At 37.6% G+C, this 15,232-nt stretch overlaps 1 protein-coding gene across 1 annotated transcript in view; it reads right to left on the bottom strand.

Annotated features, from left to right (window-relative positions):
- The window catches only part of nexmifb (neurite extension and migration factor b), a 71,594-nt gene that overhangs the window by 11,580 nt on the left and 44,782 nt on the right, over positions 1-15,232 (bottom strand). The window contains exon 2 of the mRNA XM_082178264.1: positions 11,439-11,560. The gene's annotated coding sequence lies outside the window, so the exon portion shown is untranslated. The remainder of the gene's footprint in view (positions 1-11,438; positions 11,561-15,232) is intronic.

Genomic DNA, 15,232 nt, shown 5'->3' on the forward strand with positions numbered 1-15,232 from the left:
ATTTTCCGGCTTTTTATTATAATCTTTCTAAACCCTGTAGTGCTCCTCACAGCGATCAAAAATGACATATTTTTTTCCCAATGAATGTACCATTTATTATAGTTCCATAATGTTTTTTTTTTTTTTATGTAATATTTACATAAAGATTTACATAAATATTGACATATTTACAAAAAAATACTATTTTACATTTTTATATGAAATGTAATATTTACCAAATCATGTTTCACTCTAAAACGGTGAGAAAATCAAAGCCATATATGTTTTTTTGTTGTTGTTTTTTTTCAGGACCATTTAACCTTTTCGAATCATGTCCATAATTTTTCTTCCCATAGAAAGTGTTACAACCATTACCAAGTTTCAGGAAGTAAAAAATTATAAAAACCAAACCGTAAAATGTTTCTGCCAAAAATAAACCACAGAAACAAGAATCATTATGAAAAATGTAATGTTAAGTACTAACTATAGCACAATATGCTTCTTTCCTTTCTTACAAGAACAGAATCAATCAAAAACTTTCTTAAACTGGACAATGACTTTCTTCTAGATTTGCTGTACAGCCAAAACAATCTTTGTTGCATTAATTTCCTATTATCACTGTAAAGCTGCTTTAAAACAAACTGTATTGTAAAACGTGCTATATAAATAAAGCAAGGAAATCACATCACACATCAGCAGCACATAGTCTTACAGTAATTTTTTGCCTGTGCAGTTTAACATTACACTGTGAGGCTGCACAACTTGGGGGAAAAAATCGGATTGTGGTTTTTCTGATTATACTGCAATTGCGATTCAAATGCAATTTTAAAAAACAATTCCAGGTTTTCAGTGCCTGTTTGTGCTGTTCAATTTGTCCCATTTTGTCATTATATATAAATATGGCTAATAATTATGGGTTCAAGCACGTTGTGCTGAAACCCTATTGTTATTGTTAATTTTCCCATAATGCAGCATTCTCAATCTAAAAGTGATCAGGTAGACCGAACCGTAAGTCGTAGAGACTTGAAACTTTGAGGGCTGGTAGTACTTACACTGCCCACGTCGTCACCAAAGACGCGCCCCGAATGGCCTGACGGGGGCGCTACAGTGGTCAAAAGTACGAAATGGCTCATAACTCCTGAACCGTTGGCTCAAGTGTCTTATATCGTTGGAATCCTTGGCTCAAGGCAGACAAAATGCCTCGGATTTGCTCGTCAACCTGGGAAAATTTTCGGGTATTTGTTTTTTTTTCAAAAACCTACTTTGGCGAACTAGTCCTAGGTTTATGGCCTGAGTCTGATTGTCAATAGTTATCAAAAAAAAGAGGACATTTCGGTTCATGGTCCCTAAGGGCCGTCAAAACGTTCCAAGTGGGAGGGAGACCCTTTTACTAAATTGGCTATAACTCGTGAACGGAACGAGATATGTTCACCAAACTCAGCACACCTGTAAGAGCTCATTCTGTGGTCGCAGCAACTGGCCACTTGGTGGCGCTATATCTGTTAAAAAGGTGTCAAAATGATGTATTTCTATTGCAAATCCCATGAAATGGCTGAAAGCGGCCCCTCTTCCTGCCTATCAGGCTGAAACTTTTATGGACGTCGGGCCATTGGTGGCGCTTTAACTGTTATAAAGGTAAAAAATGCTCTATATTATTATCCTATACAAAATGACATTTAAATGACTGAAAAATTGTCTGCTCTACGCAGAACTTCACCAAATTAGCTGAGCACGTGCGCCATATTATTCTAAAGAAACGTGCAAACTTTTACAGAGATCGGGCCATCAGTGGAGGTATTACAGTTTTAAAGGTAAAAAAACACGCTCCCATGATGCAGCATTCTCCATCTAAAACTGATCGGGCAGACCGAACCGTAAGTCGTAGAGACTTGAAACTTTGAGGGCTGGTAGTACTCACACCGCCTACAACGTCACCAAGGCCCGCCCCGATCGGCCTGACGGGGGCGCTACAGCGGTCAAAAGTATGAAATGGCTCGTAACTCCTAAACCATTAGGCGTAGGCTCAAGTATCTTATCGTTGGAATCATTTATTTGCTCTGAGGCAAATTTTTAGTAATTTTGGATTTCGTGAAAAACCTACTTTTGCACACTAGTCTTCGGCTTTTGGCCCGATTGGAACCAAACCAGAGCAGCAAGATTCTCTGGAGTCTGATTGTCAATAATTATCAAGAAATTAAAAAATTTCGCTGCGAGGTCGCTAGGGGGTGCCACAATGTTCTATATGTCAGCGGCCACTTTTACAAAAATGGCTATAACTCATGAACGGAACTAGATATTTTCACCAAACTCATGTATGAGCTCAATCTGAGGTCACTTGAAAAAAATCGCGATGATTAGCCACTTGGTGGCGCCAAAAAATATTAAAATGTCTATAACCACCCAACCATCAGCCCAAATGACTTGAAAATTGGCATGCGCTGTCTTTGTACGAGGTGCCACAATAGTCTATGAGGACACTGGCGTATCTCAAAAAACATGACCGCCAATGAAATTTGAGTAGCTATCAGACAAGGTTACCGTAGGCTGATCGGAACGAAACTCAGTGAGCATGTTCAACTCATGGCTCTGTAAGAATTTTTAGAATAAAGAACTAGTTTTATGCCTCTGTAATCACGTTGCTTTTCCACACAATATTCATGTCATTTGCTCCATAGACAAAATAACAGCTGAAAAGTAATGTCAAACTAATAGCTTTCTTTTGTGAAGCAGGTGATGTATTATTAGTTTTATTCATTATAGTAAAACTGTGATTCATATGCTGATTCTAGATCTCTGTGTGAGTCAGCATAATACCACAGAGGATTTTAAATCTGATTGTCACAACAATGGATCTTACAGAATCACATTTCTACTATAATTAATAATACAAAACTAATAATAGATCACCTGTTTAAACAAAGATTAGGCTCTGGATAAGTTCAGTGAATCAAGTCACTAAATTGTGAGTTTTATCATCAAAACACAACCATCAACACCTGATTATATTTTCTTTATGATCCGATCTTGTGCCACAACAAGTGTGTTTTATAAACACAGTAACAGCAGCCAGAGAAAAACTTGCATTATAAATTCAAGGGTCAAGAGCCCAACTAAAGCAAACACTGATCTCCATCATGGTAACTTTAGTGAAACAGTAAATCATCAACATATAAACCTCTATTAATTCTCAATAACAACTTCTGTAGACGCGTGACAGAAATAAAGTCAAACTGGTTAGTAATAAGTGAAGCTGGTAATGCTGTTTGTGGAGTTGTTTAATCTTCCTCTGCAGAGATCTTGAGAGATTTGTTTCTCTTTCGTTATTTCTCGTTCCTTTAATGATTCTGCTAGTTAACAGCAGGAGTTCTTCACTAATGTTCAATCATCACTTAATGAATCACTTTAATCACTTAATTTCTTGACTGCAATGTATATCTTCTTTTAGTGACCTCAACTGAAATAACTTCAGAGTACTCATAACTATTGGCTTCTAAAAAATTTAATAAATTAAGGTAATCGGTGTCCTCAAATGTTATATGAGTTATTGGATTTGACTTTGTGTGTGATATTGTGAGCTAACAGTAACTGCAAGTTAATTTAAAGTTAGTAATTTCAGTGATTTTACTCAATATAGTGAAGTTTCAGTTATATGAAGTATTTAAATGCAGTTTAGTTTAATTGTGCATTAAGAAATATCCTTGTTTTAGTTGACTCAATTAAAATAAGTTCAAAGTACTCATAACTATTGTTTTTTTATCAAATTAATTGAATTGAGGTAATCGGTATCCTCAAATGTTTTGAGTCAGCTGAACTTGTTGGGTTTTACAGTGTGTGGCTAATCGCTACACCATAATGTAAACATTCTTTATTCATATGAAAATACTAAAATATGAAAATCACACACAAACCATCAACCATCTTATTCGTTTGTTTATTAGCTTCTTATTTCAAGTGTAGAAATGTTTCTTTGGATCGTTCTTCACAGAGCACAGGGCAAGGAAATGTACAGGACAGTGTCATGCAAAGGGCAGGATAATGGTTATGTTGACTCACGTACAATGATTGACAGCTGTAGAGATCAAATGAACATGCAACGAGTCAAACTGATGCAAATTAGGAAGAGGAGAGACAGAGCTCGTTCTGAACGCTCTTTCAGCTCTTCAGATCGCATAATTCAGTGGGAAATAAATAAAAAGGGTATTCTATATGACAAAATATTTTGCAAACCTGCTAATAAATCAATATTTGTTTAAACCTGTATAATCTAAACCTGCTCTGAGAACTACTGATTGAGCAAGTCACTGACCCAAGACTGCAGACAAATGCAGCACGGTTAACAGCATCGAATATGAACAGCATCTGTGACATACCACTGAATATCGTTTTTTTTATTAATCAAACAACAATGTGTACAATCAGTGGAAGTCTAGTGCAATTTTACATAAATGTATACTGCTTCAAGTAGTTCTTGCAAAAAAAAAACAAAAAAAAAGGCAAAATTGCAAAAACTCCCATTTATCGCAAAAACGTTTTTACGCTCGCATGAGGTGGTTTTTCAGGCAATTCGAAAAAGAAATATTTAGCAAAACTGCAATGGAAACAGTTTTTGCGCATTTACAGGTCACCTGACGTAGATGACGCGGTGTGTTTGGACAGAATACGAGATTCTAAACCTCAAAGAAATGCCACAATCAAGACCTCGAAGCAGATATGAGGGAGAAACACCCAGAAACACCTTATATGTGCCGCTCACGAGTATAAGGGTCGTTCCTTACCATTAATGCTTGGAAAACACACATACATCTCCGTCGATTAATAATAATGGCTAGTGCAGTGGCTGGGATATAGTACATAAACCTCCATTTTGTAATTATTTTACTGATCGCGAGAGGAAAAAATGAAGTTTTAGTTTTCATAACATTGGTTAATGGAAACGCCGTCATTTCACAATATTTTTTGTCGACATTTAGAAGAAGAAAAAGAAAAGAAAAAAAAATAGCAAAAGTTTTGTGCAAATCTGTAATGAACTGTTTCAGTTTTTGCGCATCTACAGGTCACCTGACGTAGATGGTGCGGTATGTTTGGACAGAAGACGATTTTTGGAATGACTAATCACAAGAGGAAAAAAATTACGTTTCTGTCACAGGACATCGGTAAATGGAAACGCCGTCATTGCGCAATAGTCTTTTATCGACATTTAGAAAATATCGCATTGTTGCAAATTAGAATTGTGTGTTCTAATAAAATTGTGCTAGTGTGTTCGTGGTCGTGTTTCCTCTGAGTCATTCTCCTGGATAATATTTTGATTCTTGGATTAAAGATTTATTTTGAGTATCTCCTTCAACATTCCCTTCATTAAAGCCACTGACCGTGACACTGACCGTGACGTCACGTCAGTTGTACACAAAAAAAAAGGATTATAAATGCTAGCTCTAAAATCTACTAGTATATTACAATACAAGTAAAATAACATTCAATTAAAATATATATACGCACTATATATATATATATATATATATACATACAATGTAGTAACAATATAAACAAAATGCAGCAACATTTTTAAAATTACTAAGAAAAAGAGTTTCTGTTTTTTTCACAGAAAAACGAAATACAATTTCTTTCCCTTTTTAATTACTCCCTGTTTCTTAATTATTCAGGGATGAGAGCGGGGCCAAGAACAGCAAGACGCCACCTTGGAATTATAAGGTAATCTGCATTCTGAGTGGTTTTCAGATATTGAGCTTCAATGTTTTTGCATTCCATTCGATTTTGTAGATAGAACCTTTTTGTTTTCTAAACAAAAAGTCCCAAAATGTACACATCACATACTGAAAATAAGTTAAATAACCTAATTTGTAAGTCGCTTTGGATAAAGGCGTCTGCTAAATGACTAAATGTAAATGTAAATGTAAATAAGAATATGTGAAAACTCAATTTGAAAAACTCAATTTTGACAAAAATGTCAGATATAACCTTATAATTCAAGGTGACAAAGGGTCAAATGCAGAGGAAGGGTTACATTTACGGTTACTTATAGGAAAATAAAAAATTTTAAAGTACAAAATGAAAGGTTGCCAAATCATGTGAAATTGTTCTGTTCTGCCAAGCATTGTAAATATAATTTTTCTATTTGAATAAACTGCAACAGGTGGGTGCAACATAACTAGGTGGGGAAGGATTTTTCCAGTTCATTAATATAACCCTTTTAGCAATTATTAAGCAAAAGCGACAGCATTTGACTGTGAAGACGATAAGGACACCTTTGCGGGATTAAGACCAAAAAGCGCCACTAAGGGGCACAATTCAACATCTAAAAATAAAAATGAAATTGACTTGAAGATTGATGTCCAGAAAGAGGTCAATGCTTGGCAAAGCCAAAAAGATTGATAAAGAGTAGCCGGAGCTTGTCGACATCTGATCAAGATCCGGGTTCATTTTAAACAGTTTAGCTTTTACTTCTACTGTGTAATTCCAGTGTGTGGAATTTCCACCATGTAAACAATACTTTGCAGATTGTTACGTCACATCCTTTTCTGTTATCCTTCACCAGCCATGTCACTAACCAGCCAATGTCACACCCACGATACACCCACATTCTGTTCCCTGACCGTCTGAGGCACACAAAACTCACACCGAGCACTTTCTCCATCTAGTAGCCTCTAATATCATCAGTAAGGAAACCTAGGTGTTTTTTTTTATCAGTTTACCTGGAAACAAAGTCATGTTTACAAGGCATGTTGATGCAGCAAGCACTTCTGCTGATGAAATAATTACAGGATTTGCCAAGTTTGTCAGGTTAGTGTAACCAAATATTAGAAGGAAATTGAAAGTTTTGTTTAAAAACACTGAGTTACTCCATGTCCAGATGCGATGCGACGACACGACACGCAATAAAAGACGTGTTTTCCGTGTTAATCAGAGTTTTTGTCGTAAAAAGCCATGACCGCGATACTATTTTAGTAGTGGTTTCTATTTCTGTGACATCGCGGATGGAGCAACAACAAACAAGGTAATCTCAGGTACTGATCATGTGCTTTATTTCATGGTAAAAGTGTCTAATGTGACTTTGAATATCATTTTGCGTAACCTTTATAGCCTAGCAAATTGCTAGTCGCTGCCTGCCATTTTATTGCATCGTGTCTGGTGGTTAGGACACTGTGTAACATGTAAGCTAGACATCCATTAGCAGAACTGTATATTGCACTTTGTTTTCTGAGTTATGGGAGGTATCTTAGGGCAATTTTTTCTTACCTAATTAAATGTAGCCTACAACGATTGTTAGTCAAATTATTACATTTAATCAATAAACTTATTTAGAAAAATAAGACACTATAGGCCTGTTACCAATCAAATGAAATCAGTATCAACAAAATCTTTGCAATGCAGAGGAAACACAGAAGCTGCAACTGTTTAATGCAGCTCATCAATGCATTTAACCTGCAGTTACAAATGCATAAATAATGTTTTGAATTTTTTTAAATAAAACATTGATGATATATGAAATGAAAAAAAAAGGAAAAGATACTTTAAATATGAAACTAAAACTGCCAGTAGGTGGCAACAAGTCACTGTTAATGAACGAATCATTGAGTCATTCATTCAAATGGACTGATTCATTCAGTAACAAAACACTGTGTTGCAAAACAGTGACACTGGTTTTGTTTGGAACTATTTTGTTGGCGAAACAGAGCAAAGCAGGCAATATTGTGTCTAAAATGTAAGTCACTTAATGGTTTATTAAACTGTTGTATAAAATGGGTGACGACATTACTTAAAAAAAGTAATTTGTTTTAGTTACTAGTAACTTCTCACAAATAGTAACTGAGTTAAATCATAAACTAATTACCAGGGAAAGTAACTATTGCGTAAAAAATGTTAAAATATGTCAAATAACTTGGATGCCCCCAATATTAAATTTGTTAAATGAATGAAATGGACACTAAATACAATAAATTATTAGTATAAAACATTTACACTAATCTACACGATTTTAATGTTGCTGTGGGACAATGAGAGAGAAACCTATTAAATTCAATATATCATTGTAAATATTATCATTACTATAGTGGAACAATAAAACACAATAGATAGAACTTGTAATATTTATTGCACAGACCACAACTGGCCAACAAATAAGTCTAAAAATAAATTATGCTTCTTAAGAAATGTACCATAAATGAATAAATAATAATACAAAATATACATGCACTCTTTGTGTGTGCAAATTAAAATGATAAAATTGTCACACAACTTCACAACTAGTTAGTATCACACAAGTATTTTCTTCCTCACAAAAGTAAACAGTTTAACAAGAGGAGCTCTCAATACACTGCGCTCAAAATTATGCAAATTGGAATTAAGTATCATAAACATTAAATATTTAGTTTTTCAATCAAACTCATGGATGGTATTGTGTCTACGGGCTTTTTGGATCACTGAAATCAATCTCAGACACCTGTGATAATTAGTTTGCCAGGTGAGCCCAATTAAAGGAAAACTACTTAAGAAGGATGTTCCTCATTATTAAGCAGGCCACAGGTTTCAAGCAATACGAAAAAAAAATCCCTCTGCTTAGAAAAAACGTCAAATAGTGCAATGCCTTGGAGAAGGTATGAAAACCTTAGATATTTCAGGAAAACTTAAGCGTGATCTGCGTACTGTGACGAGATTTGTGGCTGATCCAGAGCACAGACGGGTTTGTGCAGATAAAGGCATAATGAGGAAGGTTACAGCCAGACAAATTGATCGGATCAAGAGAGCAGCTGCTAATGCCGTTACGAAGCAGCAAACAGGTATTTGAAGCTGCTGGTGCCTCTGGAGTCCCGTGAACCTCAAGGTGTGGGATCATCCAGAGGCTTGCAGTTGTGCATAAACCTACTATTCGGCCACCCCTAACCAATGCTCACAAGCAGAAACGGTTGCAGCGGGCCCAGAAATACATGAAGACTAATTTTCAAACAGTCTTGTTTACTGGTGAGTGCTGTGCAACCCTGGATGCTCCAGATGGATGCAGTAGTGGATGGTTGGTGGATGGCCACCATGTCCCAGTAAGGCTGTGACATCAGCAAGGAGGAGGCAGAGTTTTGGGGCTGGAATCATGGGGAGAGAGCTGGTAGGCTCCTTTAGGGTCCCTAAAGGTGTGAAAATGACCAAAGTATATAGAGTTTCTGACTGACCACTTTCTTCCATGGTACAAAAAGAACCGTGCTTTCCGTAGCAAAATCATCTTCATGCATGACCATCTCATGCTGCAAAGAATACATCTGTGTCATTGGCTGCTATGGGCATAAAAGGAGAGACACTCATGGTGTGGCCCCCATCCTCCCCTGTCCTCAACCCTATTGAGAACCTATGGAGCATCCTCAAGCAAAAGATATTAGGGTGGGAGGCAGTTTGCATCAACACAGCAGCTCCGGGAGGCTATTCTGACATCCTGCAAAGAAATTCAAGCAGAAACTCTCCATAAACTCACAAGTTCAATGTATGCAAGAATTGTGAAGGTGATATCAAAGAAGGGTTCCTATGTTAACATGTAACTTGCCCTGTTAAGATGTGTTTGATTGAAATAAAATATGACCTCCTAATGCTGCAAATTCAACAAATGACCATTTTCAGTTCTTTACAACCTATAAAATGTTTTCAAACTCTGTTGTGCATAATAATTTGGAACAGTGCATTTAGATTTTTGAAAAAAATACTGTTTTCGTTGGGTGGTTTGTGCAATGAAATTCCACTTACCCTAACGGTTGGTGACTTGAAAATTATACTGACTGTCATTTGCATCGACTATTTAGGAAAATCAGTGTAAAATATCATTTGCATAATAATTTGTAACACGGTGTAATGTCAGATTGTACATCGTTAAAACAACAATTTCAATACTATCGTAGATGATATATCTCCCACACCCCTAGTATGAGCTATTTAATATAATCCCAGGCCTAAGCGGCAAGAAACACAAAATGGGCTGGGTGATAAACGATATAATATCGAGATTGCGATAAAATTGATGTCGATAACGATGATAAGCTCTGGACATTTGTCCTCAATATGGATTAATCTTAACAGCCTGTCACACATCAGAAATAAATGCGACAACGGACATGTCGCTAATAAGTGATTTCTGCGTGTTTCTATGAGTGAATGGTGCGGTTTCATCTGATCCACAAAATCATACACATGTGACGCTCACAGTGTTTTCAGCGCCTGGCGTCTAAAGATATGAGGACATAAACACATTAACTTCATCTCCAGAGCTCCTTTGAGAGTCACTTCACAAGCTTTTCACCGTTTCATTTGAGGAAAAACTACCATCAAATACACTAAAACTGAAAATAAAAGTCTTCACGACAATCCGTCAAAATAAAAGTTTGGTTTAACTTGAAGAAATTATGACAGAAATAGATCACTAAAATGTAATTCTTAAAGCTGCCGTCGGCAAGTCTGGCAGATTGGGTCGATTAGCCAAAATTTTGAATGTTTACAACTCTCATGCCCCTCCCCCACTACCAGCGAGCACCCTCCCATCGAGGTCGTGCTCGTCAGTGCGTCACTGTGCGTGTGTACCTGATTTTCTGTGAACGCGTCCGTCTCTTCAGCATCTATCAACACCATGGACTCGGAGGTAGGCTGCCCTGGCTGATCTATCCATAGATAGCAATAACCGAGGAATTGGAAGCTTGTTAGTAGATTTTCTCTCCGCCATCACGCTTCATGCAATCTCCAGGCGAACTTCAGGCGTGGCGTGTGCATGTGATATTAACGTGCGCGAGTGAGGGGGGATCTGTGGCGTGTGCACGACCTGTGATTGACAGTCAGATCTCACACCCCCCTGCGCTGATTGGACCTGATGAAGCGGGAGCGCTGGATTTTTGCAAAACAAATAACACGCTCCAGGTGGAGTTAGAAGCTCGGGTTTTTTTCTAAAAACACCTTATTTATGTTGTTCTGTCGGATTATAGTGTCGATTACACTGAATATGATCAAAAAAATTTTGCCGACGGCAGCTTTAAAGTAATGATGATATTATTAATTTTTAAAGAATATAATATAACAAAGATTTTTTTTTTTTATCCATGTTTTAATTTATACAGTTCTGTTGTGCAGCATCTTAAATTTTCATTTGATTTCATTTTAAAAGCTTGATTAGATTGTTAAAGTTGTATTAATTCCTTTCATTAGACACCATTTTTGATGAGACATTTTTATTAAACCATAAAAATTGGTATTCAGATTTTAAAAAAAAATTTTTTTTAATGAAAAACACAGAATTTAGGGGAAACTAAAATGGATTTCATGGATTTCATTGAAAGGTAGCTACTCTGTGGAGTTTAATGGTGAACAAACAAGTTGTGTTTATTTTAATTCTCAAGGTCTAATAAATATGTGGAAAGCATTTCCTTTCCCATTAATGGCAAATTAATATCATGATAAATATTGATTGTCGATTTTCTTACCCGACTGGTCCAGTTCGCTGGTTTCTGTTGAGCCCAAAGCCTGCAAGATGATCCGGGCCTGTTTCCTGTCCATCAATGGGAGTCTGTCCTGCTCGTGTGAGGCTTCATTATATCGCTACTACCTACATAAAGAAACACAATGAAGTTTGAGTGCTATGAGGTTTGAACGACACGAGGGTGAGTAAATAATGTCAGAGTTCTTCTGGCTGAACAATGTCTTTAAATTGTAAACTTACAAGGATTCATCAATAATTTCTGTTATACCCACATATCTGAAAGAGATCAAGGGCTAATGATTTCTCTCTCATGAACTAATTGTTTGAAATTGAAAGCTGCAAGGCAAGAAGAGTAAGTAAAGAAAGCAGAGCTTCCATCACCACGGCAACTGCATGCAACAATCTACTATTTTAGGCTCAATTTAACACCCATACTACAGTTGTTAACCTCTGGAAACTTTGTATGTATATATATAGCGCTCAACATATTTGTTTATGGTAATTACATCAAGCCGTCATGATTTTTCACTGCAGGCAAAAGGAACTGGGTGATATAAATCAACTTTCTAGCTGTGACTGAAACAAAGATAAGTGGAGTAACAATATTGTATGGTGCAGAATGACCGTGTAATTTCTAACTGCACACAAGTACAGAAATAATAATGATAATAGTCCAGGGTGGAGTCGAAGGCAGGAGAAGCCATGGTGTTGCCGACTTGATAGTATGCATCCAGGGGACGACCGACGGAGAAGAAGCCACCAATTGAAGTATGAAGTAGTGTTAATTTTGTCAGCTATTTTTGCATTTAGTCTTAGTCCTGACAGTGTCAAATGTACTTTTAAGTTTTTATCATATTTTGTCAACCTTGCCCTGTTTTCATTCAGTCAAGTTTTAGTCGACTAAAAGCCTGGGTGTTTTAGTCAATGAAAATGTAGTCATATTTTCGTCATGCTGCATAATGGTTAAATGTATAATAGGCTAAAGATTATTTTGCTTAAAATTATAATCACAACAATTATTGTCATTTGAGAAATTTATATTTGCATTTGATCAGAATTATTGCACTTTCATATACAAGTACACATCTAGAGAATGTCTCGTATAGTCTCGTATAGTCTCATAGAACTCATAAGCATGTGTATTTTACCTAATCTAGTTTCCTGATTTTTTTCATAGGCTATTTATTATAAATTAACCCATTCTCTACAAGACATTTCTCTCAAATTTAAACGGTGACATTTCTCATAATTCCAAATTACATTAATGTGTTTTATTAAAACAACAGAAAAAAATACTATTTATTGTCACATAGAGCTGCATATGTGCATTTATTAATATAGTCGAGATTCATGTTTGAAATTCGCAGTTTTAGTCACAGAAACCAGCGCAAGCGGCTCGTGAAGGAACACAGACTGGCTGAATGACACTTTCATTTAAGCAAATAATATAATCCATCTCAAATGGAGATCGCTAAACTCCAGCTAACATGTTTGTCTGAGTTTTTGATGTTTTCACTTCTTCAGCAGTGTAGAGAGAGTGCGACGCATGGTACCAGATTGCAAATATTAAGTAAAACATCGGGTAGAAAACGTGTCCTTTTAACAGAAAAACTCTGATTGGGGGATTTAAATTCTTGAAATCTGGCAACCGCAAGCATGAAACCTTGTAGCGGCTTGTTAAACAGGTTTTAGTCATGCTTTTATTTTTTAACTACATTTTAGTCACGTCTTTTTTCGTCAACGATATTGCATGTTGACACAGTCACAGTTATCGTTTAATGACGTTGGTGTCGTCTTGTTATCATCTCGTCTTAGTCATGGAAGAAAAGGTCGTCAACGGATATTTTTTGCCATGATTTCGTTAACGAAATTAACACTACACTGAAGACGACCCTGGTGGAACTGATGAGCCGACGCGACGCTGATGGTCCTGGAGACCGAGATGGAGCTGCGGGGACTAGCGTCTCGAGGTGGAGCCGGAAAACCAGTGGACAGAGGCGGAGCCGGGGAGACCAGACGGAGCCGAAGGTGCAGGCAGGTCGATGGCTGACCTAGGCGGAACCAGATGGACGAGGGAGCCCGGAGAAGCCGTATGGCCGGTGGTTTTCCGTGGAGCCGAGGGAGGGAGGAGCCAAGGCGTAGCCGAAGTGTCAACAGGCCGAGGTGGAGGTAGGTCCTCAATGCCAATGGGAGCTGCAGAGGGGCTGAAGGACAGCAGAGGAGGCGGGCTGAGGAACTGGCAGATTAAGGAGGTGGGAGAGGAAGGCTGGGCGGGTATTCTGGAGACACAGGGGGTGGGGGCAAACAGGAAACAAAGGAGCTACAGGGGCAAGGGGTATAACCTCTCCAAAAAAGTCAATAAGATCTACCTCAAAAATGCCCTTTAGTTCCTCATAATAAGCTCCAGAGGCCAGACTCAACTCACTCACTGCGGCAGGGGTGTGGGCAGGGCTTCCCTCCAAGCCATCGAGATCCACACTCTCTCGACGATCCGCGGTGTTGCTGGCTCGCACACCTGGTCAGATGTTCTTTTGTGGATTGGGCTGCGGGGAGGTGACTCCCTCCAACCTCTTCCTCGGTTTGAGCTCGTCAATCGAGGCGAGGCTGCGATCCATGGTCTGCGGTGGGCACATGCAACATCCCCGTCATGTCGTTTGCCAGTGGTGGATGGGTGGTCTCTGGCAGTGATGGAGTGGGGCTGGTGACGGAGTCATCCTCTGCGGAGCCGATGGTGAAAGGTGCGTTGTTGTTCACCAGCACAAACTCCACGAAAGCGGCGAAATCCCCTTTAAGACCGTCCGCTGGAAGGCGTTCCTTCGATCGCTCGCTCAGGCTCAGCGATCAGGGTAGTGCGTAAGGCACACCAGATGGATGAAGTCCTGAGTGTGTTCTTCCAGCGGACGGTCTTCCTGCTCCAAGCAAAGAAGCTGGACTTTGGGAAGGTCCATGGGAAAACAAAAATTTAAATCAATCGGAAAGAAAAAAATACCACAATTATACTGTTTCAGTCGGTTCTTCTGTAATGGTACGTGTAATAAAGCTCACAAAGATGAAGATAAACAATAAGACATAGACTTTAATGACAAATATACTGGAGACAGGAAAGCATAAACGAGAACCGACAAACACTGAGGGAGAACTGAGGACTTATAAGCATGGACCAAACAAAGGGAACTAATGAGATAACTAGACACCAGGTGTAAATGATGACAAATCAAGAAAACTCAGAAAAATGAGGTCACAGAGAGCAGAACAGATTAGACATGTGACAAAAACTCTCCTCGTGTTTTTTGCATACTTTGCATATTTAAATGTTAATGGCCAAACACATCTATTTTGCTATTTGTATCTTTATAAAGTTGTTGCAGATTATGTTTTTAACGATTCCAATTGTTATCGATTCCTAATTTCGATTCCAATAAGGTAAAAAAAAAAAAAAAAAAAAAAAAAAAACCTATATATCATTCAAGCATTATTAAAGACAAGTAAAAACTTAGAAAAGAACAAATAAACAAATTAGCAATCGCACAAATAAATACAACTGAACAAATATACGATTATTCAGGTACAGAAACTAATAAAGTGTAAAATAACACTGCACTTTATAAATAACACATATATTACAAATATAGTTACAGAAGTTATTCAGTCAAGAACAGCGAGCAAATTTTCTCTTTGTCTTTTATTGTTTGATTAATGTTATTATAGGGACGGCAGCAGGAAAATTAGGCTGCTGTCACTTTAAGAGATGCACGGATCCAATATACTGTTACACATTCATTTTCTTTCTCAGCTGTT

Source organism: Leuciscus leuciscus (genome assembly GCF_965113295.1).
Source record: "Leuciscus leuciscus genome assembly, chromosome: 8".
Classification (NCBI taxonomy): Eukaryota; Metazoa; Chordata; class Actinopteri; order Cypriniformes; family Leuciscidae; genus Leuciscus; species Leuciscus leuciscus.